Source organism: Pinus tabuliformis, chromosome 5_1 (genome assembly GCF_031772625.1).
Source record: "Pinus tabuliformis cultivar Carrire ecotype Pingquan chromosome 5_1, CPIR1, whole genome shotgun sequence".
NCBI lineage: Eukaryota > Viridiplantae > Streptophyta > Pinopsida > Pinales > Pinaceae > Pinus > Pinus tabuliformis.
The window spans coordinates 984,259,131-984,275,394 of NC_142305.1; the positions used below are offsets into that span (position 1 = coordinate 984,259,131).

The following is a 16,264-nucleotide window of genomic DNA, read 5'->3' on the forward strand; positions in this document are numbered from 1 at the left end:
GTGGCGAGGCTAGAATACATGTATTCTCCAAAACCCATAAATCGTTTATGGAAATTCCACCTAGAGACGACTTAATTAAAATAATTAACTTTTTTAATGGTTCTTAAGTCTAAACTTAGGAAATCTGGTTAATTAAAGGGTATTAGTTAAATCACGGTGCAATCTTCTAAAAGAAGACATGGATCGAGTTTTAGTTAATCTTAGCCATCGAGTCTATTTTAATCTTGGTCATTGAAGCCTCAACGAGAGATTATAAGAACTTCGATGGGGGTTGGAGAACACACTTGGAGCCACCAGGAATTCGATATTGTTGGGAATTCGAACTCCAGAGTAGCAGTTGTGAGTTGTCAGAGGTGATTCAGTAGTTTCGAAGTAGTGAGAGAGGGGCAGGGATAGTAAGGCCGGAAGGAAGTTTTTTGTTAATTTTAGGTATGTTCTATGCTCAGAGCAATTTATTTCATTTTTCACAGTTAGCTCAATATCTTTACCAGATTGGCAATCACATTAGCATTAAAGTAAATTGCAGATAGAACATAAACGTAGATCACAAAAAACAAGCCAAGACAAGAGGACACAAGATGTGGTGCTAGCCAGGGACAAACCCCAATGTGGGGAATACCTTGATCAATTCTTCTTATATGTTATTCAATGGTTCAACAGAGAGAGAGAGAGAGAGATAGTACATTTACATAGAAGTCAACACTCTGACTTATCTAACTAAGAGCATAGATCATCTCTAAGAAGATGATACATGAGGTAGCTGAACTCAGTTGAAGACATACTGCTTCAACTGATTCTCCATCGCCTTGCTACACCTATCATTGTGCTGCTGCTCCTCATCATGTTGCACCTCACTGTGTTGTTCCATGCTGCACCCATCATCACTATGCTACGTCTCATCATGCTTCACTAGTCATGACTGTACCCATCATTGTGCTCAATGTATACTGCAAAGTATCATCACACATCACCACTATCATTACACTGCTCTTCATCACATGCTCCCATCACCGGGCTGCACTCGATCATTATGCAGCACTATACTGCTGTCTCTAACACCATGCTGCATCTAGATATGTAGTTGCATCCATAGGTTGTATCTTAAAATGTTGCATCAACTGTTGTAGCCAACCGTAATGCTTCATCAATATTATCCACCATGCATCTTTGCAGCCCCATGTATCTTTGCAGCACTATGTAGCCCAGCTGTCCCATGTATCTTTGTTGCACTAGTTACCTTGCTGTCCCATGTATATTGCTGCACTAGTTACCATGCTGTCCCATGTATATTGCTGCACTAGTTACCTTGCTGTCCCATGAATATTGCTGCACTAGTTACCTTGCTGTACCATGAATATTGCCTAGCGCTGCTGCCCCTTCAACACTGCTGTTCCAAGTCTGCCTTCACTGCTGCTTATGATGTGACTAGTTAGGGCATTTGGTAGCCCTTACACACCCATCTATCAGTTCACAAACAACCCTTAAGGACTGCAACATATCTTCATGAGACACCTCCTCTAGCACACTGCTGTTCTAGGCATATTTGAGCCCTCAATTCACCTTACACAAGTCCTAACTGTGATGTTATGGCCTGCGGCCTAGCACACAGTACTTATGTAGCTTACGACCTGCACCATACAAGTATTAGTAGAGGTCTCCAACTCGGCCTACCCAGCAAGTAACCTTGGCCTCCTTCTAGCAACTCGGTGCTTTGTTTTAACCCTTAAAACAGTCCCTGTTCTTCTCGTTGTCTTAGCCTCTTCTTGCTCTTGCTAGGACTGCGACTAGGGCATGCTAAGGCCTCCCTCGGCCTCCTTAATCTCCTCCACATTACGCTGTCCAAAATCTCCTCGACCTTCTTAATTGCGGCTAGGTTTTGGTGTTAGGCAGCGTAAGGAATTGCTAAACATCCCTCATTACCTTGGCCTCTTCTTGCTCCTTCTCCAAGGTATGCATTGCACTAGGGCATCCTTAGGACTGCAACTAGGGCATCCTTAGGAAAACATTAGGGCAGTTTTAGGTTAGCATAGAGGTTCCTTCCATGGCTTCGTTGGCCTTTCATCTTTGCTGTGGCTAGGGCAGCCTCCTTTCCTCCAATGCCTAGGGCTTCTTCCTCCTAGATTTCTCTCACGCTAAAAGCCAAGACAAGTGGAGAGAAATCAAGTGAGAAGTGTTGTGAAATGACTCTCAATTCATTTCCTTTTATACTAAAATGTTGAGCACATGTGGGGTTTATTTGGTTGTTGGCCGACCTTGACGAATTGTCTTATAACACAAATAAATTCATAACTCCATGAATACTTATCGGAATCGGATGATCTTTAGATCAATCCTACACCTCTCGATGAGAGGGATCCCAGAAAAATATTAGCTGTCATAAATAAGATGGCCCACATGGAGTTTGACCCTGGTTGACAATTTTAACATTTTTTCAGTTCGATGAGTGCATAGCAGAGAGACAACGTACGCCACAGAGAAGCTGACACAGTGCAAAGAGGCAACATAGAGCTTTAGAGGGAGATTCATATTTTGCTGAGGAAAAGTCGAGATTCAGTGGCAAGAGTCGGAGTGGGAGCCCGAAGGCTAGAAGATCGAGTTTCTAGAGTAGCAGTTGACCAACAAAGTGAGAGAGACGTTGGTCCAAGCAAGGTTGACGCACATCTGCGTAGAGTGACGTATAGGCAGTGCAGAGGCAACAAGGAGCAACTCATCTTGAGCTAAGGTTAGTGTCAGATCACTACAGAAGTGAGATTTTTCTCACTAGACTTCTATCAATTATTTCTCTGTATGGAAAGTTAGATTTGAGCTTCCATAGATTTGTACTCAGATTTACTACTGCATAATAATAAAACCCTCAGTTGCTGCACCGATTTTCCCAAGTTGGGTTTTTGCGGAAACATTGGTCCAAAAATGACGGTGTATTATTGTGTGTGCATCTATTCTTCTAGTGTTTTTATTTATTCCACAATATTATATTTGTGAAGGCTGCAGTGCATATGTTTCGATATTTTCCATAGGAAAACTGCGAGTCATTTGTTTGATTAATTTAACAAATAGAAGAAACATTATCAATTGTTGCAGTAGGAGTTGGGGTCAACGATTTTTCACATCTCATTCCCCTCAGTCAAGATCTGGGCCAACCCTTGGCCCTTCACTAGCTTGGTAGGTCTAATATCTAAATCATACTCTCGAATCTTTGAGACCCACCTAGCTCTAGTTCCTAAGAAATTAGCCCGAGTTAAAATGTCCTTCACAACAGAGTGAGCGATAGATGCAATTATTCTAGAATATCCCACATAAACTCTAAATTGCTTAAGAAACTTGACTAAGACATAAGCCCAAGGTCCTACACAAGGTATATGGCATGAGAAATCTTTACCAAGCAAATTGAATTCTCCAAGTGTGCAATGAGAGGGAGTTAACGCCCCATCCAACTAGCCATGAAGTGCCACGTCAAATGATGATCCCAATGTGCCCAACATATACCCTCCTCATGAATTATGTGGGGCCTCCAAGAGCAACTTGAAATATCCAAGTGGATGTGCCCAAGTATAGAGGAAGTGGAGCTAAGGCGAGACAAGCCTCCATGAAATCCTCCATCAAAATATCCATCAAATATTCCTTTGTGTGCATTAACTTCTCCAAAAGTTTGACTTTCCACATAAGCAGCGTCTCAATTAATTGCCAGAAATTCAATTTTCTTGTGGGAGTGGTACATTGATGATATAAGATGCTCAATCATCCTCCACATGTCCCTTGAGTCAACAATTTTACTTGGGATAATTTGCAAGCCATTTCCATGTCATTTGGTTACATGGAACAATTTATTTCTCTCCATTTAATATATTTCCAGTTTATTTTATTGCCACTTTTTCCACTAAACTTAGGAAAAGTGGGTTTTGAGGGTCTAGAACACATTTTTAACCCCTCAAAGTATGTCATAGTAGAAAGTTAAGGGTGAGAAGTGCAATTTTTATTACTCATACCCCATACAACTTCTCTAGACAAGACTTATTACATTTCATATACAAATTTTATTGCAATTTCCGCTCTGCAGGAAATTTTAAAAATTAAAAAATGACCTCCTAGACCTAACCAAATGTTGATTTGGGGTAGCATCGGATGTGCTCTAGCCACGGAAATTGGTGGAGAGGATAAAGCACATGAGATCTCCAATACCCAGAAATGGTTTGGGCAACATCTAACTGGTTTGGGAGATATTAAAATAATTAATTTTTTTAATGAAGTCCCTAAGTCTAAACCTAGGGAAAAGAAAATATTAATGTGAATTAATATCAAATTGAGCTAGCATGGTCCAAAAGTCATGGATCAAGTCGGATCTAATCTTAGCCATTGATTAGGGACTTAATCTCGGCTGTTGAATTGTCAACGAGAAAAGTATAAGAGGAGGCTTGAGGGTCACTTGGAGAATACTCAGGGCAGAGTAATACTCACTTGATGACAAGGTCATCAAGTGGATGCCATAAATGGCTCACCCAACAGAGAATGCTCCCATAAATGGCTCCCAGAGTAATACTCACTTGATGACAAGGTCCCAAGCTACCTAGGCCTGTTACATGACTCAAAACTCATCATACTAGCATCACTTATTATATTTCCCCGCAGGGGTGTGAAATATGGGTTTAACAGAAAATGATAAAATGTCATGTCGCTTCTCAAATACATTTGTAATAGGGTGCTGCTACACAATTTTGCACAATTTTGGCTAAGGAAGAGAACCCATCATTTTCAACATAGGGAGTTAGGAGGCAATTCAACTTTATTTGGTTGCTAGTGGAATGTGGGGGCCACCCACATGAGAGTTCGAATTGGCCCATTCGAATTTCGAATAGCTTGGAGGGAAAGTCGAATAGGTGGATGGAGGGGCCCACATGAGGCAAGGGAGGCCCAAGGAGTTATACGGAGGGAGTCACTCTCATTTTGGGATTCATTCTTACATATTGCAAACAAAACTACTTGACTGTTTGCTCTGCTGTTTTGCTGAGTCAATTGACTGTTTAGCCACGAATCTCTCAAGCGGGAGATTCAACCTCTACTTTGGGGGACCATCTGTGCCCACCCTAGAGAGGTAGTTCCACAAGTTTTTCAGGAGTTTCAGGGTTGTGAGACACCACCATCATTCAGCACAGAGCAGGGAGCGCGTATTTCTGTGCAGCTAGAGAATACACAGAGGGAGCGAGGAGCCATTAAAGATCCAATGTTTGCCGGGAGAGTTAGAGGGCTGAGAGAGTAGCAATAGGCCAACATTTTCCCTGAGTTTTACAATCAACAGAGCTAGCATTCCAGCAGTTCGAATTGCTAGGATAGGGAAGAGTGCGGAGGCCATTCCAACAATTTTCATGGACCTTGGGAGTAGGTGCCATAGACTGGAATCCCACTCGAGAAGTGAGGGATATGATAACAGGGGTCAGCCCAGCACTTTGGGACCATTTCCATGAGGATTACAGGCAATTTCCAGCAGGCTGAGTTTTGCAGTTGCCGCTAAAGTTGGGCTCCAAGGGGGTCAAATTTCAGAATTCTAAACTAGCCAAAATACTTCGTGGGTTTTTTCTGGGTTTAGGTCGAGTCTGTGGTTGAAAGCACATAATTTTCCAGGCATTAGAAGTGCACCTTCCAGCCACTTGAACTTCAGCAGAAAGGCAGTTTTCTAGGGCAGCACAGTGCAGATTGGTGCAATAGTTGGACAACCTTCAATTCAGCCATTTTCTCACCTTGGTTTGGTCATGCTTGTCCATTAAGACAACCCCAGGTGCACCATCTTGTTATCTATTATATTTAGCCTTCAGAAAAGTAATAAAATGGCTTAGCAGTTCCATATTTACAGCTTTTCTATGGATGTTTGATGTGTATTTTGGTTTTAAAATTTGCTCCACAGATTATTTGCTTTATATCACTTGTATTCATGTTTAGGATCATTACAATGGTATCAAAGCCTAGTTCTTGGCTCAGCTGTGGGGATTGTCTCCAATGAGAGAAGGGACGAACAGAACATCACTTGTCGAAGGCAGAGGTATCGGAGCAGAGAAAGAGAGCTGGACATTACTCCAGACATAAAGGACAGAGGGAAAGCAGTGGTAGAGGAGGAGGACATGGTGGAACCCAAGAGCAGGGAAGAGATGGCTTTCGACAGCCTCCTGAGGGCCTTGAATGACTTAGCCAAGGGCCAGAAAGACATGCTAGAAGAGATCAAGTCGCAGAACAGAGAGAGGACCACTCCTAGAGGGTTTCTGTTTGGGGAAACTTCTGGGGCCTCTCAGCCATTCGATCATCCCTCACCAACAGCGCAACACCCATCAGCCAGTGGGCCAACTCGTGCTACACTGCCTTCTTTTGTGCCAGTGGCACAAATTGAACCTGCAAGGGGGAAAGACCCCACTCAGATGGGAGACTATTTCAGAGAGTGTTGGCCTATGGATGCAGACTTTAAGGAAGCCCTCTCGTTCACAGATTACTGCAAGCTCAAGCAGAGTGAGAAGAACAAGGATTATGGAGGACAGGGGACCTTGAACTACGAGCTATAGAGGACCATAGAGAGGATGTATTTTCCTACTTTCGATGGCACTGCCAAGTGCACAGCTAGGGCTTGGTTTGAGAAGATGGACACCTACTTCCAACTCAACCGGATGACAAAGCAAGAAGCCATCAAGATGGCCACGTTGCACATGGAGGGGGAAGCCCATGATTGGTGGTTTCATGGCTTGACCACCCTAGGGCATGCCCATGTGGCTTCTTATGAGGACTTTACCAGGATGGTGCTGGAGCGTTTTGACCAGAGAGATCCAGAGGCCCATTTCAGAGAGCTGACCCAATTGCGCCAGACAGGCAACCCAGAGCAATACATCTCGGAGTTTCTGCGGGTATTAGTGATGGTTCCGGATCTATTAGAGGCTAGGAGGGTGTACACCTTCATTGAGGGCTTACTTGAGCCCCTGTGTGAACTAGTGAAGTCACGCATACCCTCCACGCTCCAGGAAGAAGTTTGTGCACTAGAGATCTATAGGGGGACATCCCCAAGACTAGAGCACCTTTTCTTGCACGGACCCCTTTTCCACAAAAGGGGCATGAGACTAGACCTCCGCCTCACAGGACCACACAGGGGAGGGGGCAGCTAGATGATGAGACACGAAAGGACCTCAGGAGGAGTAAGTTGTGCTTCACATGCAGGGAGCCCTGGGCACCAGGCCATCGATGCACTTCCTGTAGGGCATAGTATATTGAGGTTTTTTCTGACATTGACCAGGAGGATGATGTGGAGCAAGATTGTGGTGTAGCATATGGTGAGAGTCTGGCAGATAGAGGGCCACCACCACCACCTCCACAGTGTGGGGCATCCCTTGCACCAAGCTGGGGGAGTCCTTGGTTCCTTATGCGGGATTCCCAAATTTTTGACACTGAGGATCAGAGGCACTGTACAGGGGCAGAGGGTGTTAGTCCTAGTTGACAGTGGGGCTACCCACAATTTCATAGATGCCCAGTTGGTTCAGAGGAGGGGCCTCACCATGGCTGAGTTCGAGGGCTTTTCAGTCCTAGTACAAGGTGACCGTACCGTACAGTGCACCAAATATGTGCCTACTTGACAGTAGTTATGGGAAACTACTAGATGACAGACCATTTCTTTGTGGTCGATGTGCCAAACACCAACGTGGTGATGGGTGTCCAGTGGCTGTATTCCCTTGGGTGAGTCACGATAGATTGGAGGAAGCCTGAGATGAAGTTCATTGGGCTGGATGGCAAAGTGGTAGTTTTAAGAGGCATGCAGTCTTATCCACCACAGACAGTTTCGACCCACAAGATGGAGGCAGACATACAACATGGGGACATTGCATGGGCAGTTGAGCTGAGGATTTTAGAGGCTCAGGGACATGCTCAACCACCACCACTGGACATACAGGCTTTGCTGGACAGATACGCAGTGGTGTTTGGGGACATTCCACCTGGGTAGCCACCAGACAGGGGATTTGAGCGCACTATTGAGTTGGAGCCGGTTGTGCAGGCAGTGATCACCACCCCTTATAGGCATCCCAAGGCCTATAAGGACGACATAGAGAAGGTCATCCAGGAGTTGCTAGCATTGGGCCATATCGGGCCAAGTTCTAGTCCCTTCGCTTCTTCAGTGGTATTGGTGAAGAAGAAGGATGGAACCCTTTGGATGTGCATTGACTACCAGGCCCTCAACCGGAAGACACTGAAGAACCGAAACCCCATTTTCCACACAGATGAGCTGATGGATGAACTTAAAGGAGCCAAGTACTTCTCTAAGATCGATTTATGTTCAGGGTACCACCAGACCAGGTTGAGGGATCAGGATATCCCTAAGACAGCTATTTAGTGCCACTATGGGCACTTCGAGTTCCTAGTCATGCCATTTGGGCTGACCAACGATCCAGCCACTTTCCAGTCATGCATGAACCATGTCTTCTGGGGACGGCTGAGGAGTTTCGTGCTAGTTTTCTTCAATGCTATTCTGATTTACAACTGGGCATGGGAGGAGCACCTCCAACACTTGGAGGAGGTACTGCGCATTTTGGAGGAGCATCAGTTTTACACCAAGCTCTCCAAGTGTGAGTTTGGTTTGACGAAGATGCTCTATCTAGGGAATATCATTGGTGCTGATGGGGTGGAGGTCCACGAGGAGAAGATTCGGGCCATCCGGGATTGGCCATTACCCCGAGATGTGACTGCGCTGAGGGGTTTCTTGGGCATTTGCACCTACGACATGAAGTTTGTCAAGGGGTTCTCACAGTTGGCAACACCCTTGACCGACTTGACCAAGATAGGGGCTTTCGCATGGACTGATGGAGCATAGGTTGCCATGGACAGCCTCAAGGAGGTGATGAGCAGTTGCCCAGTCTTGGCACTTTTTTCCCAGCCATTCACCGTGGAATGTGATGCATCCAGGGTAGGAGTTGGAGCAGTATTGTCACATGAGGGGCATCCCATTGTTTTCGAGAGTCGGAATTTCCTACCACACGAGCTGTCATATTCCATATATGACAAAGAGATGTTGGCCATCATTCATGCATTGGCCAAATTCCGTTAGTACTTGGTGGGCAACAAATTTCGAGTGAAGACTGATCACAACAGTCTTCGTCACTTCATGGGCCAACAGGGCCTCAATGATATGCAACATAGATGGGTTAGCAAGGTGCAAGCCTATGACTTCGATATAGAGTATGTGGGGGACAAGCACAATGTGGTGGCCGATGTTCTATCTCGAAGACTAGTTGGGTTATCTGACATGAGCACTGGCCATGATTGGAAGGCTTAACTATTATACTGCAAGGACAAGAGGGCGTGCGAGGTATTGGAGGGTACCCATGCAGATGAGCATTACCAAGTGATGGATGAGGTCATCTATTACAAGGGGCACATTCTCTTAGTACCCAACTCATAGTTGAGAGAGAGGGTGCTCCAAGCAGCACATGATTCACCATTATCCGAGCACCAGGGGTTCCAGAAAACTTATATGGCAGTCAGGGAGAGATTTACGTGGAAGGGCCTCAAGGGGGACATGCTGCAGCACGTACGGGAGTGTGAGGCATGTCAGAGGAACAAGGGAGAACTAATCCACCCTGCTGGATTGCTACAACCACTTCCCATCCTCGAGGGGAAATGGGAAAGTATCTCTATGGATTTCATCACAGGGCTCCCCACAGTGAAGGGGAAGGACTGCATCTACGTAGTGGTCGACAGATTGACCAAATATGCCCACTTTTTTGCCATCCCCACCAGATACACGACTGCACAGGTTGTAGAACCATTCTTTGGGGAGATTTTCAGATTACATGGGCTCCCCAAGAACATTGTGAGCGACAGGGACAATAGTTTCATGGGAGGCTTCTGGCAGGAACTTTTCAGATTGGTTGGGATTGAGCTCACTCCTAGCACCAACTATCATCCTCAGACAGATGGCCAGATCGAGAGGGTTAATCAGTGGTTGGAGGGGTACCTGAAGAACTACGTGACCGGTCGGCAGAGGGCTTGGATTTGTTGCATCTGGGCGAGTACTGCTACAACACCACCTACCACATGTCCATTTGTATGAATCCTTTCTGTGCTTTATATAGATATGATGCATTACCTTTTGCTGACATTGTTTTTGGAGACAGGCGGGCCCCAAAGGCCAAAGATTGGGTCCAAGAGAGCCAAGACATCCTCAAGGCTCTCAAGGATAACTTGGTGAAAACCCAAAATCAACAGAAAGTATACGCAGATTAGCACATGTTGGAGAGGCATTTCGAGGAGGGTGACTTGGTATACCTCCGGCTACAGCCTTACAGGCAGTCCACGCTGAAGCAGAAGGGGGCTGAGAGGCTACAACCATGCTTCTATGGGCCCTACCGGGTGATTAGACCAGTTGGAGAGCTGGCCTATGAGCTAGAGTGTCCTCAGGGGAGCAGGATCCACAATGTTTTTCATGTCTCCTGCCTTAAAAAGGTGCTGGGACAACAGGGGACAACAACAACTGATCTACCCCCATTGGATGATGAGGGTCACTTGGTTTTGGAATCTGAGGCCATTTTGGAGAGTTGGGAAAGGAAACTAAGGAGCAGGACCATCAGGGAGTTCTTGGTGCATTGGAAGAACTTGCCGGATGAGGATGCCACCTGGGAGGGTCAGCACATATAGGAGCACCCAACTTTGAGGTTGCTTGAGGGCAAGCAACATTTGGGAGGGGAGGACTGTCATGTCCCTTCTCAAATACATTTGTAGCAGGGTGCCGCTACACAATTTTGCACAACTTTGGCCAAGGAAGAGAACCCATCATTTTCGACTTACGGACTTAGGAGGCAATTCAACTTTATTTGATTGCTAGTGGAATGTGGGGGCCACCCACATGAGAGTTCGAATTGGCCCATTCGAATAGCTTGGAGGGAAAATCGAATAGGTGGATGGAGGGGCCCACATGAGGCAAGGGAGGCCCAAGGTGTTATAAGGAGCGAGCAACTCTCATTTTGGGATTCATTCTTACATCTCGCAAACAAAACTACTTGACTGTTTGCTTTGCTGTTTAGCTGAGTCAACCGACTATTTAGCCACGAATCTCTCAAGCGGGAAATTCAACCTTTACTTCGGGGGACCATCTGTGCCCACCCTAGAGAGGCAGTTCCACAAGTTTTTCAGGAGTTCCGGGGTTGTGAGACAGCACCATCATTCAGCGTAGAGCAAGGAGTGTGTATTTCTGGGCAGCTAGAGAATACGCAGAGGGAGCTAGGAGCCATCAGAGATCGGGTGTTTGCCGAGAGCAGAGTTGCAGGGGAGCGCTCCCCTCCCTTCGAACCCGCTCCCAATTCGTGCTCCGGGCGGGAGCAGCTTAGGAGCGCGCTCCCGATAAAAAAATTTGCGCTCCCTGCCAAAATTGGGAGCAATATTGGGAGCATCGCTCCCCAACGTTAAATTTTCGCTCCAGGAGCGATTCGACCGATGCCGGGAGCGATCCGGGCGGAAAAAAATTCGCGGACACGAAAAAAATCAATTTTTAAAAAAAAATTATGTTTTAAAAACACAATGGGGCAAAAAAAATTTCATTATCACTTGAATGAGTTGAGTAGAAGCTGGAGAGCAAGAGCAAAGGAGCGAGGAGAAGCGAGGAGCAAGCGCCGAGGAGCAAGGAGCAAGCCTGCAAAGAGGTTAGTAACTTAGTAATTTAGTTAGTTTAGTTAGTTTAATTTAGTTTAATTTAGTTTATTAACTTTATTTAGTTAAAAAATCATGAATCTAAATTAAATTAATCAATCTAAAATTCTAAATAAATTAAATTAATTTGCAGATTCAAAGGCCTACAAATATCAAACATCATGGACCTAGCTATATTTCTTGGCATTTTCCTCTTCTTGGTCCCTTTTATGGTTATTATGGTGCTGGAGAGTAGGAAACTGAGGGGCCAAAATGAAGAGGGGGATGAAGAAGCTGGAGAAAGTGGATTTGATGAAAACCCCAGTGAGGAGGAGCTAGAGGAGGGTGAACATGACTCTCAAAAAACTAAACAAGACCAAACCCCATTGTGGAAATATGTTAACAGGCCTGAAGCAGGGAGAGGGGGTGGAGTTGTTGAAGATTATGAAGACCAGATTTGGTAGCTATTACCTCACCTTCAGGCGCCTTTTGAAGGTAAGAGAGTCATTGGCTAGCATGGTATCAAGTCCACATTGGCAGGTATTAAAGGAAAGGGCTACAAATGCAGCTGTCAGGCGAGGTTTTGAACTGGTGGAGGAGGCCACTCTTGATGGTCAGTTTTGGACAAGTGTGAGGCAAGTATTGGATTTCACCAAGCCCATTTATCACATGATTCAGTTTGCAGATACAGACAAACCAGTGATTGGCGAGGTGTATGAGCAGATGGATACCATGTTGGGGCAAATAAAAGATATTGTTCATAACAGAGATCTCGACTTGTACAAACTGATTCACAATTGTGTGTGTGAACGGTGGAATAGACTTAATCTTCCACTACATTGCTTGGCGTATATCCTTACGCTAAAATACTACTCTACATCTTGGTTGGGCCAACCTGCACCAAGGGGTGGGATTAGGACCAAACCCCATTTAGATGCAGAGGTAACTAGTGGATATTTGCAAGCATTAGAAAAGTTGATACTTGACAGGGAGGAATGTGCAGCTGTGCGCCTTGAAATAGGCAAATACTTCCGTGGCACTGGTTTGTTTGGTAACCTCCATGCAATGGAAGACAGAGATAGATTTGATTCTCTCACATGGTGGGAAAGATATGGCGGCCAGGGACTTTTGCCAAAATTGGCAAAAAAAGTTCTTTCATAGGTTGTAAATACATCTTCTGCAGAAAGGTGTTGGAGCACCTATAGCTACATACATAATGTGAAAAGAAACAGACTCAATGAAAACCGAGCAGAAAGCTTGGTTTATGTGCACTACAACTTGAGATTGTTGAGTCATTACTGTGATCGGGCTTATGAGGATCCCACATATAAAATTTGGGACAATCAACCAAAGGATGACAATTTGGAGGATGGCACTGTACATCTTGAAGAACTGGAAGAGGAACTTATAAAGGATGCAGATGAAGCAGTTGCAACAGCCATGCCACCTCCGCCTCCACCATCTAGTCACAGTGCTTGAGTTTCGAGTCTTGTTTCTTTGTTGTCGCCATCTCCATCTACACCCTCACGTGGAGGGCATGTGCCTTCTTGTTCTGGTCATCGGTCTATGCGGGAGACTCCGAGAAGACCACCACGACCTGCTTATACTCCTGGAAACTCTCGTGGCAAGGGCCACATGTAGATTTACAATTTACTTGTCTTTTCTAGTTTCTGTTAGTTTTCATAACTGTTGAGTCTTGAGTCCTTGACTCTTGACTCTTTCATATCATAATGATATTTTTTGTAAACAATATATGACTGTGACAATGAAAATTTGAAGTTTGAAGTTGGCAATTATAACTCATTGGTAATGATTGTGAATTATGAATATGATGCTTCGTGAAAGACTAAAGTTGTTTCATTTCATTTCATTATTCATGTTTCATTTTATAACATTTCATTTCATGTTAACAGTTAGAAGTTAGGACTTAGAAATATCTAAGATATTATTTCTTGTAATGGTTAAACTTAGCTTACAAGTACAACTTTGGTGATCAATAATGATAAATGTTATATATTGAATTTTCAATTTTGAAAGCTTGAAGTTGAAACTTTAAGATTGAATTTGATGAATCATGATTCACGAGACTCAATATGTTGCAGTTGTATTATGTATTTTACTAACTTGTGGACATGGTTGATGAAGATTATAACTTCTAGATGATTGATGTGATATGGTTCAATGATCAATCTATGTTTTCTATGTTTTTTATATCTAATTCATCATTCTACATGTTTTTGTTGACATATATGTATCAAAAATTTAAAAATATAAAATATATATATATTTTTAAAAAATCGCTCCGGGATTCACTCCCAAACCGGGAGCTTCTGAAAATGTTGCTCCCGCTCCCGTTTTCGCTCCCGCTCCCCGCTTTCGCTCCTGCTCCCAAGTAACATTGGCCGAGAGAGTTACAGGGCTGAGAGAGCAACAATAGGCCAGCATTCTTGTTGAGTTTTACAGCCAGCAGAGCCTGTTGAAGAAAGTGTAACTAGGTTCGGTCTTCATAATGACATGATCTTTGTAACTGATGTAATAAATGATGAAATAAATTATTTTTGTAATCTTGCTACATGGGTTTCATGAGCAAGAAGTGTTTCTAGGTGAAAGAATTCTTCTTGATGTCTTTAGGATTTACTTATATGTCAAAGAGTCATGTCATTTGTATAGAAACTCTTCATGAGTTTATTTAAATATATACAAGTCTTCGAAGTTTCCTAACAACCCTCCAAGACTAAAGATCAATGCCTCAAAAAGAAAGCCTATCAAAGTCTGCAAGAAAAACGATAAGGGTGATCATGTCGGCTCAAGATAAATGAATTAAATATATAAATATGTCATGTCGGCTTGAAGCAATAGTCACGTCGGTTCATGGATCACGTCGGCTCATATATGAAACCCTCACCACTATAAATACCCATGAAGGGTCAGCGAAAAAGTCACAAAAATTTCAGATGCCTCTGAGATTTTCGCATTGAAGGAGCCGCAGTCAAAGAGAAAGGAGCCATAGTCAAGGAGAAAGAAGCTACAACAGATCTGCATTTTCTCTTGGGATAGATCTAGGGTTCAGCTGCCTCCTCGGATGGGTATAAGGAGCAACAGAACCTAGATTATCCTCCTCTCGGCATACCTGTGACTTGAAGGAGAAGCCCTCAGATGGGTAAGACTATGGAAAGAGACGCAGCATCAACATGTGATCTGGGCTAGATATAATTCTGTGATTACAACCTCGGCATCACTGTCTTGGGATACGGATCTATGTAGACATATCACCACAACATAGCTAATGATCTCAGCACACCTATGAATCTACTCTTAGATGGATATGGGTCTAAGATCCGCATTTCAGGAAGACTAGTATCCCTCCAACTTCGGATGTATATGAAGTCTCGAACACCTTGTAACCTCAGTGATAAATTGATGAGACTGATCTCGGTGGAAGGATAACATCATAGTCACTGTTTCGTTGGAGATTAGAGAGAAAAGGTCCCATGCATGGAGTGACAATCACTGTCTCGGCATAAGGTGAAGGGGCAGTATTGCAGTCAATATATAATAAGAAGAAGCAGTACTAAAGTTCCAGCATACTGATAATGAAGGAATGATGTCTCTGTAGTAGTCTCGACATCATGATGAGAAGCAATAATAATAATCATTGTCTCAGCAAGTATACAATGATGATTAAGATATAATACACAGTCATCATGATGAAGACTTCAATGAAGACCTCGTTGATATAATAGCAGCAATGAAAGATCTCAGTGATGCTATAATGATGGTCTCAATGGTGCAGTAATGAGGATGATCTCAGCAGTGACAAAGAAGAGGATTGGCATCTTGGTCTTGGAGAGGCAGATTGTGTCAAGGGTCATGGTCTTGGTATTCGTCAATGGAATCTCTATAAGAAGAATTTACGCATGGGTTTTCCTCTCCAAGTGGGAGAGGTTTTGGCCCTGGCAGAAAGCCAAACATTTGTGTTCTTGTCTCTTTTGTTTTTTTGGTAGCAGTTTGATGAAGTAAACACATACACTAATAATGAATGAAATATCAAGCTAAGATAAATTTTTTAAATTCCTCACAAATTGTTATCATGTAACGAAGAATCAACTTAATTATGCATGCCCTAGATTCTTCAACAGAGCCAAAATTCCAACAGTTCAAATCAGCGTTGCGGGGGAGCCCCCCCCCTGGAACCCACTCCCAATCCACGCTTCGGGCCGGGAGCGGGTCGGGAGCGCGCTCCCGGAAAAAAAATTGCGCTCCCTGCCTAAACAGGGAGTGACTTCGCTCCCGTCGCTCCAGGAGCGAAAAATAAAGTCCGGGAGCGATCTCTCCTGAGCTTTATTTTTCGCTTCGGAGCGACGCGCGCTGCCGCCGGGAGCGAAACAGGTGGAAAAAAAATCCGCGCATAAAAAATATTTGTTTTAAGAAATGTTTTTGTTATATAAAGGCTTGGAGGGCTTTTGTAAGTCATTGTGACTTGAGAGAGTTTGAGGAGAGCCAAGGAGTGAGGAGGAGCAAGGAGCGAGCGCCGAGGAGCAAGGAGCAAGCCTGTAAGGAGTCTTGGATTTGAGGTAGGTTAGTAACTTAGTAATTTAGTAGGTTAGTAACTTAGTAACTTAGTAAC

The 16,264-nt window shown here is 44.1% G+C and overlaps 1 protein-coding gene across 2 annotated transcripts in view; it reads left to right on the forward strand.

Annotated features, from left to right (window-relative positions):
- The window catches only part of LOC149168030 (protein N-terminal asparagine amidohydrolase family protein), a 463,798-nt gene that overhangs the window by 304,197 nt on the left and 143,337 nt on the right, over nt 1-16,264 (forward strand). The gene's annotated exons all lie outside the window — the stretch shown is intronic.